This window comes from Python bivittatus, unplaced genomic scaffold, assembly GCF_059951505.1.
Source record: "Python bivittatus isolate LINGU-HERP-01145 unplaced genomic scaffold, Pbiv_v1 ctg000350_np1212, whole genome shotgun sequence".
Lineage (NCBI taxonomy): Eukaryota > Metazoa > Chordata > Lepidosauria > Squamata > Pythonidae > Python > Python bivittatus.
Genome location: NW_028277074.1, coordinates 21741240 through 21751876, shown reverse-complemented (window position 1 = coordinate 21751876; position 10637 = coordinate 21741240). Strand labels below are relative to the sequence as shown.

The window sequence follows — 10637 nt, the reverse complement described above, 5'->3', positions numbered from 1 at the left end:
GGTTTACGGAGGAGCTGAGAGTTCTGAAGAGGGTTAAGAGATGCCTGGAGTGCCACTGGAAGAAGACAGGGACTAAACACAAGCTAGAGCCGCAGTTAAGGCCTACCTTGTGGCAGTAAGAGTGGCAAAATATCAGTATTTCTCCACTCTTATTGCATCCGCAGAATGCTGCTCAGCAGCCCTGTTTAGAATCACCCGAACCCTGTTCAGGAGAGGGGGTTCAGAAAACCATCTATAGGGCCATGCTGAGGAATTTTCTGAGCATCTGCAGGATAAAGTCGCTTGGATCCATTCTAAGTCTGGTGAGATGCCCTGGGAACATCTTTGCCAAGTTATCTTGGACCAGTTTGATCCTGTTGGTCCTGAAGAAGTGGACAGGATCCTCCGGATTGTATATGCCACCACATGCCCTTTAGATCCATGCCCCTCCTGGCTGGTGAGGGTAGGCAGGGAGGGGACATGTGGTTGGGTCCTGGTGATCATTAATACATCCTTGAGAGAAGGGGTGTTCCCGGCGACCTTTAAGGAGGCACTGGTGTGCCCCCTCCTCAAGAAACCATCGTTGGACCCTACTGTTCTGGATAATTTTTGTCCAGTCTCCCACCTCCCCTTTATGGGGAAGGTGGTTAAGAAGGTGTTGGCACTGCAGCTCCAGAGGATTCTGGATGATACGGATTATTTGGACCACTTTCAGTCAGGTTTCAGGCCCGGATATGGAACAGAAACAGCATTGGTCGCGTAACTTGGGGGTCCTCTTGGACTCACGACTCCTGCTCAGAGAGCAGGCGGCAGTCGTGGCCAGGACGGCCTTTGTGCAACTTCGTGTGGTCCACCAGTTAAGCCCTTTCCTGGACTGAGAGACCCTTCAAACAGTCACTCATGCCCTGGTCATCTCCCATATAGACTATTGTAATGCACTCTACATGGGGCTACCCTTGAAGAGTATCCGGAAGCTTCAACTGGTCCAGAATTTGGCCGCGCGGGCGATTTTAGGTGCATCAAGATCAGCACATATAACACCTTTGCTCTGTGAGCTGCATTGGGTGCCAGTTTGCTTCCGGGTCCAATTCAAGGTGTTGGTTATCACCTTTAAAGACCTACATGGCATGGGGCCAGGGTACCTGAAGGACCGTCTCACCCCTGTCACATCAACCCAGTCATGCAGAGAGGGCATGCTACAGACCCCGTCTGCAAGAGAATTTCATCTGACGGGGTCCAGGAGGCGAGCCTTCTCTGCAGCAGCACCTGCCCTTTGGAACACTCTTCCCCCAGAAGTGAGGTTGGCCCCCTCCCTTTTAGACTTCAGAAAAAAACCAAAGACCTGGTTTTGTCATCACGCATGGGGTGGGGATGGGAATAGTCAGTTTTAGGGTTGGCTGGTTCCCTAGTCTTACCTTTGACCGATATTATCTGGTTACAGGCTGAAATAATATCACCATCTCTTGGATTTTATTGTATTTAATACTTGTATTTTATATTTGTATTATTTATGTTTTTACTGATTTTAAATTGTTTTGTTGTGAACCGCCCAGAGTCCCTCCTTGTGGGGGAGTTGGGTGGTGATATAAATTTGATATATAAATAAATAAAATAAAAAGTTTTTTGCATTCCCAGATTTTTGTACCATCCCCCAGATTTTTGTACCATCTAAACTTTATAACACATTGCTTGATCTTAATAAAGGTATTGCTTGCACAACTATTTATTTTACAGTAATTTACAATAATAATTTACAGTAGTAATTTACAGCAACAATTACAGTAATGAGAGCCAGTTTGGTGTAGTGGTTAAGGCACCACACTAGAAACCAGGAGACCGTGGAGTTCTAGTCCCGCCTTAGGTATGAAAGCCGGCTGTGTGACTTTGGGCCAGTCACTCTCTCTCAGCCCAACTCACCTCACAGGGTTGTTGTTGTGGGCAAATAGGAGGAGGAAAGATTATTATGTATGTTCACTGCTTTGAGTTACTTATAACAGTAAGAAAGGTGGGATTAAAAAAATCTAAAACTAAATCTAACAAACATTATTTATGGGTGTGAATAAATGTTCCAACATATTTATGCATTTGGTACAAATTTTCAATAGTTTTGTTCTAATTTCATCTATATACAGTAGTAACAGAGAGGAGGGAATAATATTTATTTATTTTTGCTTCATTTATTAATAAATTACATTGCTGTAGTTGTTTGGGTTCAGCTTTTTAAGCAGTTAAAAATGAAAGCAAAAGGAATAATCTTGTCATCCTTATTTGAGTTTTAACTTTAAATTGAAATTACCAATGCTCTGTATTACCATCCTTTTTGAGTGTGTCAGCGTTTTACCATATTTTTTTTCTGCATGTATAAATGTGTGTTTGAATATATTCTCTAAGGAAAACTTGCTTAATTCACCTTTTTGTTTTTAGTATCTTCATCTATCTTCAGTTAAAATATATGAAATAAAAGCTGAATATTTCTTATCCAGCTAAATAAAACTTTATTACAACAATGGCATCCTTTTTATTTAAATGAAAAGTATTCTAGTCATATGGGTCTGCAAATGGCTCATCACGATACTAGTATTCCTCCCTCCATTGTTTCATTCTCCACCCTCATTTTAATTCAGTCGGCTTGCACTATTTGTTTCAAAACTAGTTCAAGGCAATCTGTTATCCTTATTGTCATCCCAAAACACTGGTGACCTGGTTCACAACTGATAGCCTTATAAGGAACCCAAACCCTGCATATGGCTGATAAAAATACTAAATTGGATGGAAAACACCATGATTAGTGATCTTTTAATCTGGCTGAGCATAGAGAAATACAATTTAGGAGCGGCTGCTACAGATGTTACACAAAGAGATTTTTCCTGTCCCTTTATATATTGGGGGGGGGGCACTTTATTCTGAGCCTTGCATACATTCTTAAATCTATTTAATAAATAAAAAACCTTGTTTCTTTTGTAGGATGGGAATGCATTGACCATAAGTAAATAGTTTAGTGTATATGCCAGATAATAAATGATTAAACCAAACAATATTTGTAGGACAGTACAAATAGTCCAGGAACTAGGTTTGTGGTAAGGCAAAAACGCTAAATGAAGGCACTGATTGTTGTGTTGTGAAGCTGCACAAAAGTGACTTAGTGTTGCCATACTATGACAGCTGCTTTACTGTTGGCATTGCCTTTAGAAGAGACCTCTCTGGATATGAAGTTTTAAACAATGACTTCTCAGGATAACCCATTGTTTTTTGGAGGCAAGGTGACAGAAAGTGTGGTGGTTTACAATTCTGAAGATTATATTTATCCATTTCAATCTACCTTCAGGTTGGCCTTTGTAGCCTGATTGATGATCTTTATTAGGAGACAAAGGGAATACTACTGTGTTAATACTCCTGGGTCTTCTGTGGTTTATAACACTCTTTATCATGGAATATTGCTGAAATATCATAGCTGGTTCTTAATTGGGAACAATGATTTCTCAGCATCACCTAATCATGTTACAATGGTTTTATTTCAGTCTGGAAGATAATAAGAGTGGCAGGGGGAGATTTATGTTTGACCTCATGAAACTTGTGTTATGGAGTGCCATAGGATTTAAATTTTTCTTCTGCAGTTCAAAGTATATACAAAGCCATTGGGGGCAGTCATCTGAAGATTTGGAGTATGTTTACAATTTGGGAAAAATGTACCCAGTCTTTAATCCAAACACCATTTTATGTACAATGTACAGGATTTTTGTCTACTGGTCAACTCAGAATATTGTATTCTGGTGTCCTAATCAAAGAATACTTTAACATAAATTCATAGTGCTAAAAGCTAGAAGTGTTAAGTTAAAAGTAATTGGCAGAACCTTCTCCCAAGGGTTTCCCAGCAATGTTGTGAAGGTTGTCACCAGTTAGGTGGAACCCCCTGACATACTTGAATCCATCAATTGGGGTTCTGTGGAATCTTATGGTTCCATGAGGGATCATGACTGAAGAAGAATAAACATTTTTTAAATTTTGTGTGCCACGTAGTGCTAACTTTCGCAGTGGTGGTAATTTTCATGTACTGTGACTCAGCTGCTGGCCTGTCACTTCGTTGTTGTTGTAAGCTATGTAAAATGTGGGTTGTGTAGGTTAGAAGTGATTGGCATTATGAAGTTCAGTGTTGTTGTTGTTTTAAATTTTTTATGTAGGGAGCCTCTGAGACCTGAAAATTATTTCAAGGGTTTCTCGGGGGTAAAAAAATTAAGAAAAGCAGCTTAGTCAGTCTAGCTGGGGAGTTCTTTGCTCTTTTACCAAGGATTTCTCCTGTTGCTCAGCTCTAGGAAAGCGTAAGGTTTAGTGCTTTGGAACTTCCTGTGCCAAGCCCAGAAATAACAAACTTAAAGGCATAAGGGTAGCTGTGCAGCTATGAGTCATGCATGTAGCAAATGCTTTAATGAGATGTTTCCTTTTTAAAACAATGAAGTCAAATCTCTAAATATAAAAAAGAAATTATTGGAAAGGGTGAATAAAGGAAAACAATGACACACACAGAATTTTAAATAAAATTAATTCAATCAAACTAAATTAGTTACTAGCTGCTTGAGTAAGATCTTTGGTTGCAGCATACGATCAGAGTTTATTGCAGAGAGGATGACTGGAGAAAGATTAGTTGGGTCTCCTGGCTGGATATTGTTTGGTAGCTCCCCCATTCTCCTTGTTTTCTTTTCTTTTTCTTCCTCCTCCCCTTGAGCACTGTCCTCAGTTTTAGAGTCTGCAGAGGATAAAAAAGCCAGCCTCTCTGGGGAGTCTGACTGTTGCTTTGTGCAGTCTAGCAAAATGCTCTTTTAGGTTTAGCCAGTAAATCAGAAAATTATCTGGGGCTGAGCCCATCTTCATAGTAACTTTGTAGCTGAGTGATAAAGGCACTGACTAGTTTTTACCAGTTATACTGCTATATAAAAAGAATGATATGGGAATTGAATTTTGTCTACTGTATTCAGGCAGCCTGGGATCAACTTCTTAGATGCTTTAGGGGGCACTCTTGTGCCATAGTAAAAACTAAGAGTGGTATGTAACATTTTTATATGACATAAGCATATATATGTCAGATTTTTTTTTCACTGTTAAAATGAAATTGTTCTTGCAAGTTTGTATTCCTGCCATCCACTACTAAGGGGAAAAAGAAAACAGGTGATGGTGGCAGATAATTCTTCTGCATAGAATAACCTGTTAATGTCAAGTGTATGACAACAATTAACTTTTTTTTTTCTGGATACCTAATTTTCTCTGATTTTAAAATAATACTTTGTGTAAAACATCAGCTCAGAAGTTATAAAACTGCATAGCTTAAACAATTTTATATTCTCAAGAATGCAGACTGATAACTGTTAAAATGAGAAGTCTTTGCTTTCTGCTTTATTTCTAACCCAACTGGAGCTTTCTCAGAACCGTTTCTATATGATTTCAAATTTCATTGTCTCATTTACTGTGGAACTGCACATGAAGTCTTTGGTGTTTTTTTTCTTTTTAAAATAGCTTTCATATATATTTTCAGCTTATTTTTTAAACTACATTATGCTCCATAATATGTTCGTGGAGTACATCTGAAGAAACATGCCACACTCTTTTTGGCAACATTCCTATCTGTATTGTAGGTTGCAGTGAGTTGCTTGGCAAGCAAGTGAATCCATGCAGTTACACAATTTGTCAATTATATGTGTGTTATAAAAGACCGCTAATGTAGCCTTAGGAATGTAGGGTTTCCTTCACTTAGCTGGCTTTGTAATGTTTAAATCCCTTTATACACCATACCATTCTGATTCATCCCTCCACTTCCTTCTCAGTCAGTACTGTGCTAGATAATACCTTGTATGATATGGTTTGTCTTATCATTTATATATCATATGTTATCAGGTCATATATATCACTGATATAGAGGTGGAAGGCCATGACATAGGCTCAAGTCAACAGTCATGACTAGTACATGTTTTTAATCATGCTGCAGAACTGTCTTGTTTGGTAGATGTATGCTAGACCAGTAGCCTTAATTGTCCATAGAAGCAAAAAAGCAAATTGGTCCAAAAACAATTTTATCTGTCTGTCTGTGTTATTGTAGGAAAAAAGAAAACAAACAAAGTATATGAAAAGTTATTTTTATGTCTGGATCTCTGGCTATTACCTTAGTTTCCTACCTGTGAACTTTTTATTCCTCAAGGTGTTTTACATTTATTTGCTTTAAATTCAAGTAGTCAAATGCTATCATTGTGTTTAATAAATTGCCTTCTGACACTTTGTCTTTAGGAAAGCTGTTAAGATCTGGCTTTTTCCCCAGGCATTTGGGTCCACTGAAGTGGAATACTCCTTTGATTGTCTAATTATCATGTTTGGTTGCCATTTTATATTTTATTTATTGGGTTGTTCTTTTTTCGTGTTGCATGGTTATTTTTCTTTGTTTATTGTTTGTTTGTTTGAGTTGTGTGCTGCTATAAATCCATTAAATAAATAAATAAATAAATAAATTAAATAAATAAATAAATAAATAAATAAAAATGGTTACAGTTTTTGCTATTATGTATGCACCCCTTTCTAGGAACTTCACTGAAACTAAGTTTTAAAAAATGAATAAGCAACCCTATTATGAACACACACACACAAAAACCATGTGTAGAAAATAGGTTTTATTTTTTCTCCTCACACTTAAAAGGAAATCCTATCCTATCCTATCCTATCCTATCCTATCCTGCCCTTTTTGGGGGTGGGGTCTGTGAGTTTGCTAGATTTTATGACATTCATACTTTCAAGACTGGATCCTCATCAAACTTTCAGGGTTTTAAAACTGTTCATTCCTGGGACAAAAATTATGGTTGTGGTTTTTCTGTATCTATAATATCATCTGGGTTTATCAGCCGAAAAAGAAAAGAAGTTTTCAAGGAGAACCACATTTTGTCTGCTTTAAATTTCACAAATGTAAAATGTTTGCAAGAGGCTTTACACTTTAATTCACTCAGATTGTTAGACAATTTGTTGTTACCCAATTAAGTACAGATGGCATGGCACTGTAATGCAGATAAACAAGAATATTTAGGACTGTTTCCATTTCCGGGTTGGATTTCAGCTGTAATCCATGCCTAAAGCATTAGAAATCTGTTTTCATCTTATTTTTAATGCTCTTTTGTTCTAATCACTGTAATATGTTGACCTTTTTATTTAAAATAATAACCACTATAATATTAAGGATACACCTGTATGTCCAAGAATGTTGGACAGAACTCCAGTTTATTTCTTAATAGGCCATACTATAGTTGGCGTTTCTGAACTTGTGCTGAAATGGAGTTAATACAATACAATTTAATACAATAAAAGTAGTCAAAATATACAGTTAAAATTGAATTACTTCACAACACAGCAATCCATGAATATTTAACTTTTTTCCATATTTGTCTGATGGAATATTGAAAAATATTTGATCTTATTCTGTTTTAAAAATGGACATGTTCTAAATTAAATGGATGTTATACTATATTAAAGAATATCTGCATCTTTTGGAAGATCCCCTTAATCTTTAAACAAAATAGCAGATAATATACTTGCAAATTATTTCTGCTTGTTAGAACTAGACTACAGGTCTACATTGTCAGATGCTGTATTGGCACAACAAAATTTCCTGTGAGATAAAGGAATTATTATAATAGCAAAGTATCATAATTAATGAATCCTGGCTAAGCCCGATGTGTTGACTGAATGCTGTGCTAGCAACTTTGAATATCAGTGTGTGAATCTCTGAAGTACTGCACATGGTCATTAGTTTTTTCATGACTGAGAAATGCATGGGAAACTAGGAGACAAGAACAGCAGGTGCTAGAACAGGTCCCTACTTACAGTACAGTGGTACAGTATTTATTTCAATAGCCACATTTATGAGCTGAAAGTCATATACTTCATTAGGAACAAATTAGCCAAGAATATTTATTTTGGTTTTTACTTCTTCACAGAGAATCCTGGGTAGTGTATAATACTCTGGAATTTCTGTAGGAAGCTGTAATTATTAGTGGTGTAAAACCAAAATAAATCTGTATCAGCCCTAGTGTTCACATTTTACTTTATGCGAAAGTAAGAATACTGACCTCCTCCTAAGCTTGTTTTAAGGATTTCTAAAATAATATAAAAAGTGTTCTGAACATTCTCTGAAGCAATATATAAATGTGTTGTCATTCTATGGTAATTGCCCCTTCCAAAAAACACTTTCCTCTCTGTATCCATTTTTGTGGCATTTGATTTCAATTGGTGAGCAGCTTATAATGATAGATTTGCTGGGATAGCTATGCCAGAACAAGTTCTCCTATCATAGCTCTGCTCACATTAATATGATCATAGCTTATAAGATTTCACAAACATGAAATAGTGCAATCCTCAACCATGTACAAATTAAGTTCTTAGTTTTTTGTTACAACTCTCAGTGTAAGAGGAGCTGCATACAGTACTATGCACTCAAAAACATTTGATTTGAAGCAGTGTGATATCTGTTTCCAAACTGACATCACACACATTGGCTTGTCAAGGAAATGAAGACAGGGTGCCAATAGTTTTTTTTTTTTTAATTGCTATGCTATCTATGGAGAAAATACACATTACAGACTAAAAGAATTGATGTTTGGCCCCACTGAAGAGTCCAGTTAACTGTAAAGTACTTTATTTTATTCTTCTTCTGTACCCCACAGAGTATGCGGAATTGAGCAAAGATTTAATAAAGATCTAATAAATCTGAAACTAAATTAGGGAGGAAATTTACCTAGTACATTCTGATTCTATGAATTTGTAGTGTGAAAAATGTAAGTATATATTTCATTCATAATTTTTAATTATAAATCCTATTAGATCCATCAAGTGGGAATAGAGAAAAAAGTCTAAATAGATTTATTTTGGCAGATAGATACTAAATGCTTACTGACTTTCTGTACTCTAAACTTAATCATGGCTATCTTGCACCATTCTGGGAAATTCTTTTATATATTTATTACAAGAGAGTAATTGATATAAGGATATTACTAGACAATTACTGATCTTTTTTTTTTAATACAAAAACAAGTAAAATATGCTCCTTCTATTCTTCTTTTAAAAATCTAATATGTAAGCTAAGCAAAACGGAGTGATCCACCTAGAAACTGTAACAATGGGCACTGCTATTTAAATTGCTTTCCACTCTACAACTTGGGAAACATTTAATGGAGATATATTTTCTTCTTTTTCTTTCTTTCTTTCTTTCTTTCTTTCTTTCTTTCTTTCTTTCTTTCTTTCTTTCTTTCTTTCTTTCTTTCTTTCTTTCTTTCTTTCTTTCTTTCTTTTTAAATTAGAACAGCATATTCTTGTTTGTAAGTTTTGTAGCAGAAATTACCAATTCAAGATGACGTGCTGCCAGAAGAGAGGCAAATTGCAGCCTACTTTCCACAGGCTTCAAAGCCTGACAGAAAACATGATATTGCATCCTTAAGAAGTGCTTATTTGGCATTTACTTATTTAGTTAAAGATCACCACCAAGCAGAAGTCCCTCAGGAAGAGTAGACAGCTTATTGGGCCCCATGGGGAGGGTGGTAATTAAACTTGGAAGGCAAGCACTGATGTTAAGCTAAAAGCTTATCTTTAAATAAGTAATACAGTTGCAGTGTAAAGTGTTAGGCCCTGGGGTGCCTGTTGTTGCAGTGATAGGAGTTGGCTATATATAGCCGTGTGTGTGTGTATGTATGAAGAAACTGTTAAAAGTTCATCTACATAAAGCAATATGATTCTGCCTGAGGGTGCAGACAACAGGGAGTGATTAGCAAAATGTCTTTTTCCCTGCTACTCTGTTGTTTTGCTAAGATCCCACTTGTCACTGAGAAATTTGAGACCATATGCCAACCTCCATCTACAGAGAGACCCCCTTGCTGATTGCTTATTGAAGAATTCCTCTTTAAAACATGAGGTGCTGTCAAGAAGAATTTCTGAGGGCAAAAGAAATATTCTGGAAAGAAAAACACACATACACACATACTGCTTTGCTTTGCCTTTTCATGCTCCTTTCCAAGTGAAATGTGTGTGTGAGATGTGTGTGCCACATTAGATGATATGCCATTTACACAATTATCAATCCTGGGATTTTTTTTTTTAAATGAATAACTTTTGCTGCGGGTGGAGGAGTTGCTTGGGATTAGAATCTTCCTACCTGTCCTCCCACCAGAGGAAAGACATCTCTCAGATGCCTAGAATTCTCTAGGGTTGGAGTAGGTTAGAAATTTGGTGAAGAAAAGAAAAAAGAATATATGCCAGTCAAAACATTTCTGTACTGTAAAGTAATAGTGGATAGAGATAGTGGGAGATTATTGCAGATGAAAATTGTATATATAGATAGATATTCATGTTCTAAAAGGAAAAAAATTACACAAAAGAAAAATGAAAACAAACAGAAGAAAAAAGAAACAGCCAATAGTTCAGTTTTTAAACAAAGCATTTATAGATGAATATTCTTATTCTAATTGCTCATTCCAGTGGCAGGCTTTTGCAGCATGCATAGTTTTGTTTTGTTTTGTTTTGTTTTGTTTTGTTTTGTTTTGTGGATAAGGGGTATAGAGGATGAATTCATCAACCAAAGAGACAAAGTTGGAGTTTACAGGTCTGGATATCTGTGTTTTGTTTACTTTTGGGGAGCTTGAATC

At 36.4% G+C, this 10637-nt stretch overlaps 1 protein-coding gene across 1 annotated transcript in view; it reads left to right on the top strand.

The window, feature by feature from the left end:
* DSCAM (DS cell adhesion molecule) overlaps positions 1-10637 on the top strand; it is a 355545-nt gene that overhangs the window by 87461 nt on the left and 257447 nt on the right. The gene's annotated exons all lie outside the window — the stretch shown is intronic.